The sequence below is a fragment of the Bombina bombina genome, chromosome 9 (assembly GCF_027579735.1).
Source record: "Bombina bombina isolate aBomBom1 chromosome 9, aBomBom1.pri, whole genome shotgun sequence".
Lineage (NCBI taxonomy): Eukaryota > Metazoa > Chordata > Amphibia > Anura > Bombinatoridae > Bombina > Bombina bombina.
Genome location: NC_069507.1, coordinates 99,537,627 through 99,553,475, shown reverse-complemented (window position 1 = coordinate 99,553,475; position 15,849 = coordinate 99,537,627).

Here is a 15,849-nt window from a genome sequence, read left to right as displayed (position 1 = left end):
ATTTGTAGATATTGTATTTAATTAATTTATTGATAGTGTAGTGTTAGGTTTAATTGTAGATAATTGTAGGTATTTTATTTAATTAATTTATTGATCGTGTAGTGTTAGGTTTAATTGTAACTTAGGTTAGGATTTATTTTACAGGTAATTTTGTAATTATTTTAACTATTTTAGCTATTAAATAGTTCTTAACTATTTAATAGCTATTGTACCTGGTTAAAATAAATACAAAGTTACCTGTAAAATAAATATAATTCCTAAAATAGCTATAATATAATTATAATTTATATTGTAGCTATATTAGGGTTTATTTTACAGGTAAGTATTTAGCTTTAAATAGGAATAATTTATTTAATAAGAGTTAATTTATTTAGTTAGATTTAAATTATATTTAACTTAGGGGGGTGTTAGTGTTAGGGTTAGACTTAGCTTTAGGGGTTAATCCATTTATTACAGTAGCGGCGAGATTCGGTTGGCAGATTAGGGGTTAATAATTGAAGTTAGGTGTCGGCGATGTTAGGGAGGGCAGATTAGGGGTTAATACTATTTATTATAAGGTTATTGAGGTGGGAGTGAGGCGGATTAGGGGTTAATAACTTTATTATAGTAGCGGTGCGGTCCGCTCGGCAGATTAGGGGTTAATAAGTGTAGGCAGGTGGAGGCGACGTTGAGGGGGGCAGATTAGGGGTTAATTAACATAATATAGGGGTCGGCAGTGTTAGGGGCAGCAGATTAGGGGTACATAGGGATAATGTAAGTAGCGGCGGTTTACGGAGCGGCAGATTAGGGGTTAAAAAAATATGCAGGTGTCAGCAATAGCGGGGGCGGCAGAATAGGGGTTAATAAGTGTAAGGTTAGGGGTGTTTAGACTCGGGTTCATGTTAGGGTGTTAGGTGCAGACGTAGGAAGTGTTTCCCCATAGAAAACAATGGGGCTGCGTTAGGAGCTGAACGCGGCTTTTTTGCAGGTGTTAGGTTTTTTTTCAGCTCAAACAGCCCCATTGTTTTCTATGGGGGAATCGTGCACGAGCACGTTTTTGAAGCTGGCCGCGTCCGTAAGCACCGCTGGTATCGAGAGTTGCAGTGGCGTTAAATTATGCTCTATGCTCCCTTTTTGGAGCCTAATGCACTGAAAACCCAGCCATTCTGTGAACTCTAAATACCAGCGGTATTTAAAAGGTGCGGACAGAAAAAAGCATGCGTAGCTAACGCACCCCTTTGGCTGCAAAACTCTAAATCTAGGCGTTTGGGTTTATTTTACAGGTAAGTATTTAGTTTTAAATAGGAATAATTTATTTAATGATAGTGTAGTGTTAGGTGTAATTGAAAATTAGGTTAGTTTTTATTTTACAGGTAAATTTGTCTTTATTTTATCTAGGTAGCTATTAAATAGTTAATAATTATTTAATAGCTATTGTACCTAGTTAAAATAAATTTAAATTTGCCTGTAAAATAAAAATAAATCCTAAAATAGCTACAATATAATTATTAGTTATATTGTAGCTATATTAGGGTTTATTTTATAGGTAAGTATTTAGTTTTAAATAGGATTAATTTAGTTAATAAGAGTAATTTTTATTTAGATTTATTAAAATAATATTTAAGTAAGGGGTTGTTAGGGATAGTGTTAGACTTAGGTTTAGGGTTTAATTCGTTTAATATAGATTTCGGCGGTATGGGGGGGCAGGATAGGGGTTAATAAATTTATTATAGGTGGTGACAGTGTAGGGGGGCAGATTAGGGGTTAATAAGTTTAATATAGGTGGTGGCAGGGTCCGGGAGCAGAGGTTTAGGGGTTAAACAATTTATTTAGTTGCGGCGGGGTACGGGATCGGCAGGATATGGGTTAATAAATGTATTATAGGTGGCGGCGGTATAGGGGGGCAGGATAGGGGTTAATAACTTTATGATAGGTGGCGGCGGTATAGGGGGGGCAGGATAGGGGTTAATAGGTGTTATGTAGGTGGCGGCGGGGTCCGGGAGTGGTGGTTTAGGGGTTAATAAGTTTATTAGAGGGGCAGTGGGCTCCGGGTGCGGCGGTTTAGGGTTTAATAAGTTTATTAGAGTGGCAGTGGGCTCCGGGAGCGGCGGTTTAGGGGATAACATGTTTAATATAGGTGGCGGCGGTGTAGGGGGGCAGATTGGGGGTGTTTAGACTTGGGGTACATGTTAGGTGTAGACAGCTCCCATAGGAATCAATGGGATGTCAGGCAGCAGCGAACATGAACTTTCGCTATGGTCAGACTCCCTTTGATTCCTATGGGATTCGCCGCCTCCAGGGCGGCTGATTGAAAACCAGGTACGCTGGGCCGGAAAAGTGCTGAGCGTACCTGGTAGTCATTTGATAACTTCCAAAAGTAGTCAGATAGTGCCGAACTTGCATTCGGCACATCTGGAGTGACGTAAGCATTGATCTGTGTCGGACTGAGTACGTCGGATCATAGCTTACGTCACAAAATTCTACTTTTGCCGGTGTGTAGGGCTTGATAACTTAGGCGAATCAGCCTTGCCACAAATACGCTGTGGAATTCCAGCGTATTTGAGGTTGACGGCTTGATAACTAGAGGCGATTATGTGTTTTTTATAGAATCTCAGAGTTTGCATTTTTTGTTTTGTTTTAGGTTTACGCCAAAATGGAAGCGGTCCTTTAAAAACAATTGCCTAGATTACGAGTTTTCCGCTAAACAGGGTGCGAAACTAACACCAAAAAAGTTGCGTTATTTCACTCTCCATAGCGCTGCCATTATTAGTTACTGAAAAGCCTCCTTGTGCTATGCGTTATGGTGCGTTAAGCTCCATACCGCACAAAAGCCAAGGGCTGAGTTTACGTGCTCGTGCACGCTTTCCCCCATAGATATCAATGGGGAGAGAGTGCTAGAAAAAAAAACCTGAAGTGTGGAATGAAAAATTTCTGTAATGCACAACCCCATTGATATCTATAGGGGGAAAAAATTATGTTTAAACCTAACACCCTAACATAAACTCCAAGTCTAAACACCCCTAATCCGCCGCCCCCGACATCGCCGACACCTAAATAAAGTTATTAACCTCTATTCTGCCTCTCCCAACATCACCGACACTAATAAAAGCTATTTTACCTAAACTGCTGCTCCCTGACATCGCTGCCACTAAATAAAATAATTAACCCCTAAACCTCCGGCCTCCCATATCACCGCTACTAAATAAACCTATTAACCCCTAAACCTCCAGCCTCCCACATCGCCGCCAATAATTAAACCTATTAACCCCTAAACCGCCAGCCCCCCTACATCGCAAAACACTAAATTAAACTATTAACCCCTAAACCTAACACCTCCCTAACTTTAAATAAAAATTACAATATAACTATATTTAAAAAAATTAAATCTTACCTGTGAAATAAAAATAAACCTAACATTAAACTATAAATTAACCTAACATAACTATTCTAATAAAAAATACTACCAATTAAAAACCTAAATTACAAATTTAAAAAAACACTACTAAAAAATTAAAAAAAATCTAAAATTACAAAAATAATAAACACTAAATTATGAAAAATAAAAAACACTAAGCTTACAAAAAATAATAAACAAAATTATCAAAAATAAAAACAATTACACCTAATCTAATGTAAAAATAAAAAAGCCCCCCCAAAATAAAAACACCCCCTAACCTACAATAAACTACCAATAGCCCTTAAAAGGGCCTTTTGTAGGGCATTGTCCTAAGTTAAACAGCTCTTTTACCTGTAAAAAAAAAATGCAAAAGTCCCACCAACAATAAATCCCACCACACAACCAAGCCCCCAAATTAAAAAAAAAAACCTAACTCTAAAAAATCCTAAGTCTTCATCCAAGGGGCGCTGAAGAGGTGTTCCATCCAATAGAAGTCTTCATCCAGGCGGCGTCTTCAATCTTCATCCATCTGGAGTGGAGCGGAGCCATCTTCAAAGCAGCCGACGCAGAGCCATCCTCTTCAACCGACGCCTACTCGCTGAATGAATATTCCTTTAAGTGACATCATCCAAGATGGCGTCCCTCGAATTCCGATTGGCTGATAGGATTCTATCAGCCAATCGGAATTAAGGTAGGAAAAATCTGATTGGCTGATTCAATCAGCCAATCAGATTGAAGTTCATACTGATTGGCTGATCCAGTCAGCCAATCAGATTGAGCTCGCATTCTATTGGCTGATCAGAACAGCCAATAGAATGCGAGCTCAATCTGATTGGCTGATTGGATCAGCCAATCGGATTGAACTTGATTCTGATTGGCTGATTCCATCAGCCAATCAGAATATTCCTACCTTAATTTCGATTGGTTGATAGAATCCTATCAGCCAATCGGATTTCGAGGGACGCCATCTTGGATGACGTCATTTAAAGGAACCTTCATTCTTCAGTTGGACGTCGAACGAAGAGGATGGATCCGCGCCGGAGGTCTTCAAGATCAGCCGCTCGTCATCCGATGAAACAACATAGAAGATGCGGCTTGGATGAAGATGTTTGCAGGTCCGGATGTCCTCTTCTGCCCGGATAGGATGAAGATTTCTTACCGAAGATGGACTTCTTCATTTGCCGCTTGGATCCAGACTTCAGCCGGAGGATGGACGTCACTCTTCAGCCCCCACTTGGGCTTGGAGGAAGATTTCAGAGGCTCTTCTGGACAGATCGGGACCCGGTGTGGTGAAGACAAGGTAGGGAGATCTTCAGGGGCTTAGTGTTAGGTTTATTTAAGGGGGGTTTGGGTTAGATTAGGGGTATGTGGGTGGTGGGTTGTAATGTTGGGGGGGTATTGTATGTGTTTTTTTTACAGGCAAAAGAGCTGAATTCTTTGGGGCATGCCCCGCAAAGGGCCCTGTTCAGGGCTGGTAAGGTAAAAGAGCTTTGAACTTTTTAATTTAGAATAGGGTAGGGCATTTTTTTATTTTGGGGGGCTTTGTTATTTTATTAGGGGCCTTAGAGTAGGTGTAATTAGTTTAAAATTGTTGTATTATTTTTCTAATGTCTGTAAATATTTTTTTATTTTTTGTAACTTAGTTCTTTTTTATTTTTTGTACTTTAGTTAGTTTATTTCATTGTATTTATTTGTAGATATTGTATTTAATTAATTTATTGATAGTGTAGTGTTAGGTTTAATTGTAGATAATTGTAGGTATTTTATTTAATTAATTTATTGATCGTGTAGTGTTAGGTTTAATTGTAACTTAGGTTAGGATTTATTTTACAGGTAATTTTGTAATTATTTTAACTATTTTAGCTATTAAATAGTTCTTAACTATTTAATAGCTATTGTACCTGGTTAAAATAAATACAAAGTTACCTGTAAAATAAATATAATTCCTAAAATAGCTATAATATAATTATAATTTATATTGTAGCTATATTAGGGTTTATTTTACAGGTAAGTATTTAGCTTTAAATAGGAATAATTTATTTAATAAGAGTTAATTTATTTAGTTAGATTTAAATTATATTTAACTTAGGGGGGTGTTAGTGTTAGGGTTAGACTTAGCTTTAGGGGTTAATCCATTTATTACAGTAGCGGCGAGATTCGGTTGGCAGATTAGGGGTTAATAATTGAAGTTAGGTGTCGGCGATGTTAGGGAGGGCAGATTAGGGGTTAATACTATTTATTATAAGGTTATTGAGGTGGGAGTGAGGCGGATTAGGGGTTAATAACTTTATTATAGTAGCGGTGCGGTCCGCTCGGCAGATTAGGGGTTAATAAGTGTAGGCAGGTGGAGGCGACGTTGAGGGGGGCAGATTAGGGGTTAATTAATATAATATAGGGGTCGGCAGTGTTAGGGGCAGCAGATTAGGGGTACATAGGGATAATGTAAGTAGCGGCGGTTTACGGAGCGGCAGATTAGGGGTTAAAAAAATATGCAGGTGTCAGCGATAGCGGGGGCGGCAGAATAGGGGTTAATAAGTGTAAGGTTAGGGGTGTTTAGACTCGGGGTTCATGTTAGGGTGTTAGGTGCAGACGTAGGAAGTGTTTCCCCATAGAAAACAATGGGGCTGCGTTAGGAGCTGAACGCGGCTTTTTTGCAGGTGTTAGGTTTTTTTTCAGCTCAAACAGCCCCATTGTTTTCTATGGGGGAATCGTGCACAAGCACGTTTTTGAAGCTGGCCGCGTCCGTAAGCACCGCTGGTATCGAGAGTTGCAGTGGCGTTAAATTATGCTCTATGCTCCCTTTTTGGAGCCTAATGCACTGAAAACCCAGCCATTCTGTGAACTCTAAATACCAGCGGTATTTAAAAGGTGCGGACAGAAAAAAGCATGCGTAGCTAACGCACCCCTTTGGCTGCAAAACTCTAAATCTAGGCGTTTGGGTTTATTTTACAGGTAAGTATTTAGTTTTAAATAGGAATAATTTATTTAATGATAGTGTAGTGTTAGGTGTAATTGAAAATTAGGTTAGTTTTTATTTTACAGGTAAATTTGTCTTTATTTTATCTAGGTAGCTATTAAATAGTTAATAATTATTTAATAGCTATTGTACCTAGTTAAAATAAATTTAATTTTGCCTGTAAAATAAAAATAAATCCTAAAATAGCTACAATATAATTATTAGTTATATTGTAGCTATATTAGGGTTTATTTTATAGGTAAGTATTTAGTTTTAAATAGGATTAATTTAGTTAATAAGAGTAATTTTTATTTAGATTTATTAAAATAATATTTAAGTAAGGGGTTGTTAGGGATAGTGTTAGACTTAGGTTTAGGGTTTAATTCGTTTAATATAGATTTCGGCGGTATGGGGGGGCAGGATAGGGGTTAATAAATTTATTATAGGTGGTGACAGTGTAGGGGGGCAGATTAGGGGTTAATAAGTTTAATATAGGTGGTGGCAGGGTCCGGGAGCAGAGGTTTAGGGGTTAAACAATTTATTTAGTTGCGGCGGGGTACGGGATCGGCAGGATATGGGTTAATAAATGTATTATAGGTGGCGGCGGTATAGGGGGGCAGGATAGGGGTTAATAACTTTATGATAGGTGGCGGCGGTATAGGGGGGGCAGGATAGGGGTTAATAGGTGTTATGTAGGTGGCGGCGGGGTCCGGGAGTGGTGGTTTAGGGGTTAATAAGTTTATTAGAGGGGCAGTGGGCTCCGGGTGCGGCGGTTTAGGGTTTAATAAGTTTATTAGAGTGGCAGTGGGCTCCGGGAGCGGCGGTTTAGGGGATAACATGTTTAATATAGGTGGCGGCGGTGTAGGGGGGCAGATTGGGGGTGTTTAGACTTGGGGTACATGTTAGGTGTAGACAGCTCCCATAGGAATCAATGGGATGTCAGGCAGCAGCGAACATGAACTTTCGCTATGGTCAGACTCCCTTTGATTTCTATGGGATTCGCCGCCTCCAGGGCGGCTGATTGAAAACCAGGTACGCTGGGCCGGAAAAGTGCTGAGCGTACCTGGTAGTCATTTGATAACTTCCAAAAGTAGTCAGATAGTGCCGAACTTGCATTCGGCACATCTGGAGTGACGTAAGCATTGATCTGTGTCGGACTGAGTACGTCGGATCATAGCTTACGTCACAAAATTCTACTTTTGCCGGTGTGTAGGGCTTGATAACTTAGGCGAATCAGCCTTGCCACAAATACGCTGTGGAATTCCAGCGTATTTGAGGTTGACGGCTTGATAACTAGAGGCGATTATGTGTTTTTTATAGAATCTCAGAGTTTGCATTTTTTGTTTTGTTTTAGGTTTACGCCAAAATGGAAGCGGTCCTTTAAAAACAATTGCCTAGATTACGAGTTTTCCGCTAAACAGGGTGCGAAACTAACACCAAAAAAGTTGCGTTATTTCACTCTCCATAGCGCTGCCATTATTAGTTACTGAAAAGCCTCCTTGTGCTATGCGTTATGGTGCGTTAAGCTCCATACCGCACAAAAGCCAAGGGCTGAGTTTACGTGCTCGTGCACGCTTTCCCCCATAGATATCAATGGGGAGAGAGTGCTAGAAAAAAAAACCTGAAGTGTGGAATGAAAAATTTCTGTAATGCACAACCCCATTGATATCTATAGGGGGAAAAAATTATGTTTAAACCTAACACCCTAACATAAACTCCAAGTCTAAACACCCCTAATCCGCCGCCCCCGACATCGCCGACACCTAAATAAAGTTATTAACCTCTATTCTGCCTCTCCCAACATCACCGACACTAATAAAAGCTATTTTACCTAAACTGCTGCTCCCTGACATCGCTGCCACTAAATAAAATAATTAACCCCTAAACCTCCGGCCTCCCATATCACCGCTACGAAATAAACCTATTAACCCCTAAACCTCCGGCCTCCCACATCGCCGCCAATAATTAAACCTATTAACCCCTAAACCGCCAGCCCCCCTACATCGCAAAACACTAAATTAAACTATTAACCCCTAAACCTAACACCTCCCTAACTTTAAATAAAAATTACAATATAACTATATTTAAAAAAATTAAATCTTACCTGTGAAATAAAAATAAACCTAACATTAAACTATAAATTAACCTAACATAACTATTCTAATAAAAAATACTACCAATTAAAAACCTAAATTACAAATTTAAAAAAACACTACTAAAAAATTAAAAAAAATCTAAAATTACAAAAATAATAAACACTAAATTATGAAAAATAAAAAACACTAAGCTTACAAAAAATAATAAACAAAATTATCAAAAATAAAAACAATTACACCTAATCTAATGTAAAAATAAAAAAGCCCCCCCAAAATAAAAACACCCCCTAACCTACAATAAACTACCAATAGCCCTTAAAAGGGCCTTTTGTAGGGCATTGTCCTAAGTTAAACAGCTCTTTTACCTGTAAAAAAAAAATGCAAAAGTCCCACCAACAATAAATCCCACCACACAACCAAGCCCCCAAATTAAAAAAAAAAAACTAACTCTAAAAAATCCTAAGATACCCATTGCTCCTAAAGCGGCATTTGTATGGACATTGTTTGGCATTCAGCTCTTTTTCACTGCCCTTAAAAGGGCATTTAGCTTTTTTACAAGTGCCCATCCCTAATCTAAAAAAAACCCCACCCAAAACCCCCCCCAAAAAACCTAACACTAACCCTATAAAATCTACTCACGGTTTTTGAAGTCCAGACATCCATCTTCATCCAGGCGTTGAGAAGTCTTCATCCAGACGGCAACACCTTTATCCATCTCTAGGGGGCGTCTTCTATCTTCATCCCGGCGGTGCGGAGTGGAGCTATCCTGGACAGTGAAGACATCCTGCGCGGATCGTCCTCCTCATACGGTCACCGCCATACACTGAAGTTGAATGCAAATTAGCCATTTCAAAATGGCGTACCTTGCATTCCTTTTTTTTATTTATTTTTAAACAAAAATTTACATCTGATGCACTTAATGTTATGAACATTACAGAGGCAATAAACTTATTAACTTACAGACACACAGAGAATCTTGGCACTTATGTTTAACAGCAACAGTATTTTTGTTACGATGCAATAAAATTATAAAACATGAAGAAGGCCTCATTTGGCTATAGTACCACAATTTTACATGTCATAATGTGTTACTCTTAATGCATCATATGAAGAAAAAAGGAAAAAAATAACTAAACCTGTTCCCCTCTTTACTTTTTTCCACTCTTACAACTAGATTACGAGTCTTGCGTTATGAGTAAAAAGGCAGCGTTAAGGCTCATTTTTTTTTTTACTACCGCTGGTATAACGAGTCTTGCAGATTTAGGGGCACCGCACACTTTTTTGGCCTTACCGCTAATCAACTTACGCAATTGGCGTATAGTCTATTTTCAATGGGACTTCCATAGCGCCGGTATTACAAGCTTGTCCTGGGAGGTCAAAAAGTGATCGGTACAGCCTATACGTCAAGATTCGTAACGCATTCTAAAGTCAGTAGTTATGACTTTTACACTACAACGCTGTAGCATAAAACTCATAACTAAAGTGCTAAAAAGTACACTAACACCCATAAACTACCTATTAACCCCTAAACCGAGGCCCTCCCACATAGCAAATACTCAAATAAAAATATTAACCCCTAATCTGCCGCTCCTGACATCGCTGCCACTAGAATAAACATATTAACCCCTAAACCGCTGCACTCCCGTATTGCAAACACTAGTTAAATATTATTACCCCTAATCTGCCGTCCCTAACATTGCTGCCACCTACCTACATTTATTAACCCCTAATCTGCCGCCCCCAACATCACCACCACTATACTAATGTTATTAACCCCTAACACTAAGTCTAACCCTAACCCCCCTAACTTAAATATAATTCAAATAAATCTAAATAAAACTTACTATTAATAATTAAATAATTCATATTTAAAACGAAATACTTAACTGTAAAATAAACCCTAAGCTAGCTACATAATAGTTACATTGTATCTACCTTAGGGTGTATTTTTATTTTACAGGCAAGTTTGTATTTATTTTAACTAGGTAGAATAGTTACTAAATACTTATTAACTATTTAATAACTACCTAGCTAAAATAAATACAAATTTACCTGTAAAATAAAACCTAACCTGTCTTACACTAACACTTAACCTAACCCTACAATTAAATAAATTCCCTAAATTAAATACAATTAAATAAATTCAATACAATTAGCTAAATTACAAAAAAAAACCACTAAATTTCAGAAAATAAAAAACAAATTACAAGATCTTTAAACTAATTACACCCAATCTAATAGCCCTATCAAAATAAAAAAGCCCACCCAAAAATAAAAAAAAACCCTAGCCTAAGCTAAACTACCAATAGCCCTTAAAAAGGCATTGCCCCAAAGAAATCAGCTCTTTTACCTGTCAAAAAAAAATACAAACAACCATCCCAACAGTAAAACCCACCACCCACACAACCAACCCCCCAAATAAAAGCCTAACTAATAAAACCTAAGCTCTCCATTGCCTGAAAAGGGCATTTGGATGGGCATTGCCCTTAAAAGGGCATTTAGCTCTATTGCAGCCCAAACCCCTAATCTAAAAATAAAACCCACCCAATACACCCTTAAAAAATCCTAACACTAACCCCCGAAGATGCACTTACAGTTTTGAAGACCGGACATCCATCCTCAATGAAGCCGGGAGAAGTCTTCTTCCAAGCGGCAAGAAGTCCTCAACGAAGCCGGGAGAAGGCATCTTCTATCTTCATCCTTCCGACTCGGAGCGGCTCCATCTTCAAGATATCCGGCGCAGAGCATCCTCTTCAAACGACGGCTTCTTTTTCTGTTCCAATCAGCCAATAGAATGCGCGCTCAATCCTATTGGCTGATCCAATCAGCCAATAGGATTTTTTTTTTCAACCTTAATTCCGATTGTTGAGGATGGATGTCCGATTGTCTGGTCTTCAAAACTGTAAGTGGATCTTTTGGGGGTTAGTGTTAGGATTTTTTTAAGGGTGTATTAGGTGGGTTTTATTTTTAGATTAGGGGTTTGGGCTGCAATAGAGTTAAATGCCCTTTTAAGGTCAATGCCCATCAAAATGCCCTTTTCAGGGCAATGGGGAGCTTAGGTTTTTTTAGTTAGTCTTTCATTTGGGGGGTTGTTTGTGTGGGTGGTGGGTTTTACTGTTGGGGTGTTTTTTTTTTTTTTTTAATAAGGTCAAAGAGCTGATTTCTTTGGGGCAATGCCCCGCAAAAGGCCCTTTTAAGGGCTATTGGTAGTTTAGTTTAGGCTGGAGTTTTTTTTATTTTTTGGGTGGGCTTTTTTAATTTGATAGGGCTATTAGATTAGGTGTAATTAGTTTAAAGATCTTGTAATTTGTTTTTTATTTTCTGTAATTTAGTGGGGGGGTTGTAATTTAGCTAACTGTATTGAATTTAGTTAATTGTATTTAATATAGGGAATTTATTTAATTGTAGGGTTAGGTCAATTTGTATTTATTTTAACTAGGCAGTTATTAAATAGTTAATAACTATTTAGTAACTATTCTACCTAGTTAAAATACAAACTTGCCTGTAAAATTAAAATAAACCCTAAGCTAGATAAATGTAACTATTAGTTATATTGTAGCTAGCTTAGGGTTTATGTTACAGGTAAGTATTTAGCTTTAAATAGGAATTATTTAGTTATTAATAGTAAGTTTTATTTAGATTTATTTGAATTATATTTAAAATAGGGGGGTTAGGGTTATGGGTTAATAAATTTAGTATAGTGGCGGCAACATTGGGAGCGGCAGATTAGGGGGTTAATAAATGTAGGTAGGTGGTGGCGATGTTAGGAGTGGCAGATTAGGGGTTAATAATATTTAACTAGTGTTTGCGATGCGGGAGTGCGGCGGTTTGGGGGTTAATATGTTTATTATAGTGGAGGCGATGTCCGGAGTGGCAGATTAGGGGTTAATAAGTATAATGTAGGTGTCTGCGATGTCGGGGGCGGAAGATTAGGGGTTAATAAGTGTAAGATTAGGGGTGTTTAGACTCAGGGTTCATGTTAGGGTGTTAGGTGTAAACATAAAATATGTTCCCCATAGGAATCAATAGAGCTGCGTTACAGAGCTTTACGCTGCTTTTTTGCAGGTGTCAGACTTTTTTCAGCCGGCCCTCCCCATTGATGTCTATGGAGAAATAGTACACGAACACGTACAACCAGCTCACTGCTGACTTAAGCAGCGCTGGTATTGGAGTGTGGTGTGGAGCTCAATTTTGCTCTACGCTCACTTCTTGCCTTTTAACCTGTAATACCAGCGCTGTAGGAAAGTGAGCGGTGACAATAACGTGCAAGTTAGCACTGCACAGCTCATAACACAAAACTTGTAATCTAGCCGTTAGATTTTTAACTAGTCACCTAATTTAACAACCTAGCTGCAACTAAAGTTCGTAAAGAATAGGTGACCATAAGCAGGATAGTGTCCCAAAAAAAAAAAAAAATGGGACAATGTAACTAGACAGTGGCTATTGGAGGGGGGGGGGGAGAAGAGAGGAGAAGAAAAAGAAAAAAGAGGAAAGAAAACATTTTTGAATCACCAAATCCCTAATAAAACTAATTCTGAATTTCCGAAATTGAAATATCAAATGATCAGCTTCTCCAGGAGGTAAGCTCTTTAAATATGAGGACCATTTTTGAAAAAAGAGACTTACATTGCGATCATTGTTCATATCTGTATCATGTTATTCAATAATACATTGTTTTCCCAGATAACCTTTAATTTCTACGAGACTGGGGATATTACCCTTTTTCCAATAACAAAAAATTAAATTTCTAGCTGAGAGAATAATCATGATGATATGATTATGAAATAAGGAAAAGCCGGTATAAGACAGCTTCAAAACCCTGAGGATCCAGTACTCTAGTTTCTGCCACATTTGTCTAACTTTGGGGAACCCCCATAACATATGAATCAAATCTGCCACATAGAAAGAACATTTTGGACATGCACAGAAAGTCAAATTCCCCCATCTAGCTCCTTTAGCTGGGGTGTAGTAACCCCAGTGCAACAGTTTCATGTGGGACCCTCATTGAGGACATCGTGGTCTTAGCAACCATTTCAATAGATTTTTTAACTATCCCCTGATCAATAATGAATTGAAAATTATGGGCATTCCATTGTTGGGATAGTTCAAGGAGATTTTGATCACCTCTTTTGGAGAGTAGAAGTTGATACCATAATGAGATTGAATGTATTCCACTTTTGACTAATGGAAACCACTTTTCAAAAAGTCCCCATGACCAGATCCAACCATGTTCACTCGCAAGACTAAACACATAATGCCTCACTTGCAGATATGCAAAAAAATCGCTATTGGGAAGGTTGTATTCAGTTTTAATTAAATCAATTGATTTGATTGATACTAGGTTTAAATCAACTAGTGCAGAGACCTTACTTAATCCCAAATGTGCCCATCTGGTAAATAGCGAAGACTGAAACCCTAGCTGAAATTCTGGATTGCCTTTGAAGGGTTGAAACCTTGGAATATGAGAATCAACACCTATTAAAGAAAGGAGCTTCCAAAATGCTTGAATTGGCGTGTAAATAGTTTTGAGCTGCTTGATAGTTTTAGGTATAAATTTAGCTCTGCAGTGAACAAGGGAAATAGGAGAATAAGGGTGGACTATATTACATTCCAGAGCATTGTTCTGAAGAGCGTACAACAACTTTGGTAACAGAATCATCTTAAATAAGGCAGCTCTCCCAGATAAGGAGAGTGGAAAATTCTGCCAGTTTTTCATGCATCCTTTCATCTTCTCTAAGACCGGTGTGATATTGAGATTATACCATAATCCTGGGTTGAGGACAATGTAGATACCTAGATATCTGAAAGCTTTGGTTACTGGCTGGAAAGGAATATCAGAAAGAGTCCCGATCTTTCTTTAGCCACATGATCTCTGATTTAGATGCATTGACTCTACAACCAGAAAAAGAGCCGAAATGATCAATAATAGAGAAGAGTTTAGGAAAGTTGGTTAGATAGAAATAGCAGGATGTCATCCGCATATAAGGCTACTTTCAACTCAACTTGTCTAATTCTTATCCCCTCTAGTTGGTGTCTAATCATAATAGCCAAGGGCTTGATTGCAATGTCAAATAGCAGTGGTGAAAGAGGACACCCCTGACGCGTGTTCCCTGGCCCAGTGGTATCCCCACCGACTCCAAGTTGATAACAATCAGCTTTGTGTAAGGATTATGATGTATTCTTTTAATAAATTCAACAAAATTGTCTTTAAAGCCAAAACGAGTTAATTATGTTACTATGTGGTCATGATGCACTGAGTCAAAGGCTTTTTCTGCGTTGATTGAGATAATCGCCACATCTGATTCACCAGTTTCATTTGCTAAGCCTTGATTATCTAATGCATTAAAATAATCAACCATTAGAAATACTTCCCTGATTTTGGCTGCCGAATTTCTATTATGGAGAAATTCCGCTTGATCTTTATGAATAATGATAGGTAATACTGACTGCAGTCTGGAGGCTAGGATGGATGGATGTTAACAACTCGGATCTGTACGATTCTTTCTTTAGTGGGTTCTTTTCCTGATTTTAACAATAAAGTTGTAAGAGATGCCATAAAGTTAGTTGACATTGGCTTATTGTCAATATAGAAGTCATTAAAGAGATTTTTCAAATAAGGAACTATTTGCTGTATTAAAATTTAGTCAAATTAATTTGGTAATGCATCAGGTCCAGATGCTTTATTTAAAGATAAATTTTGAATCGCTCTAGTTATCTCATTCTCAGTAATAGGAGAGTTTATGCCATTTGCTAAATCTGATGGTAGAGAAGGATAAGTTATTGTCTCCCGGTATTTTTCCCTATTGGCTTGATTAGATTCTTTATATGTATAAATCTCCCTGTATTAATCAGTGAAAATCTCCAAAATTCTCTTCAGGAGTTTCAACACTATCACTTCCCTTTTGTAATCTCTCGATTACGGGGGATTTATTGCTGTTTTTGACTAGGGAAGCCAGTAGTTTACCAGATTTGTTTCCATGCCTGTAGTATTTGGCTTGAACCATAAGATCTTTCTGAGTAGTCTCTTTTAACAAAAAATAGTCCCTTTCTTCCTTAGCTCTATTATAATTGAGACAATTGTCTGATTGAGCCTCTTCTAGCCTGCTCTCCTTTCTGCTTGTCTCTCCCATGCCACAGCCACTGCCCTCCCCCGCCTACTAGCACAGCACAGGTAACTCCCTTTGATAACTTTCTTCCTACAGCCACTGTCCTCAAGGAATTCTCCAATCCCAACAGCGACACCAACGACATCCCTCCCTCCCAGGACCTCTGTGATAACCTTGCAATATACTTCCATCGCAAGGTCGTCGACTTCTATGACAGCTTCACGCCCCAGAACTCACCCACCACCACCTACCCACTAACTCCCATCGATACCTCACCCAAATACACCACCACCTATCCCCCACTGACCATCTGGA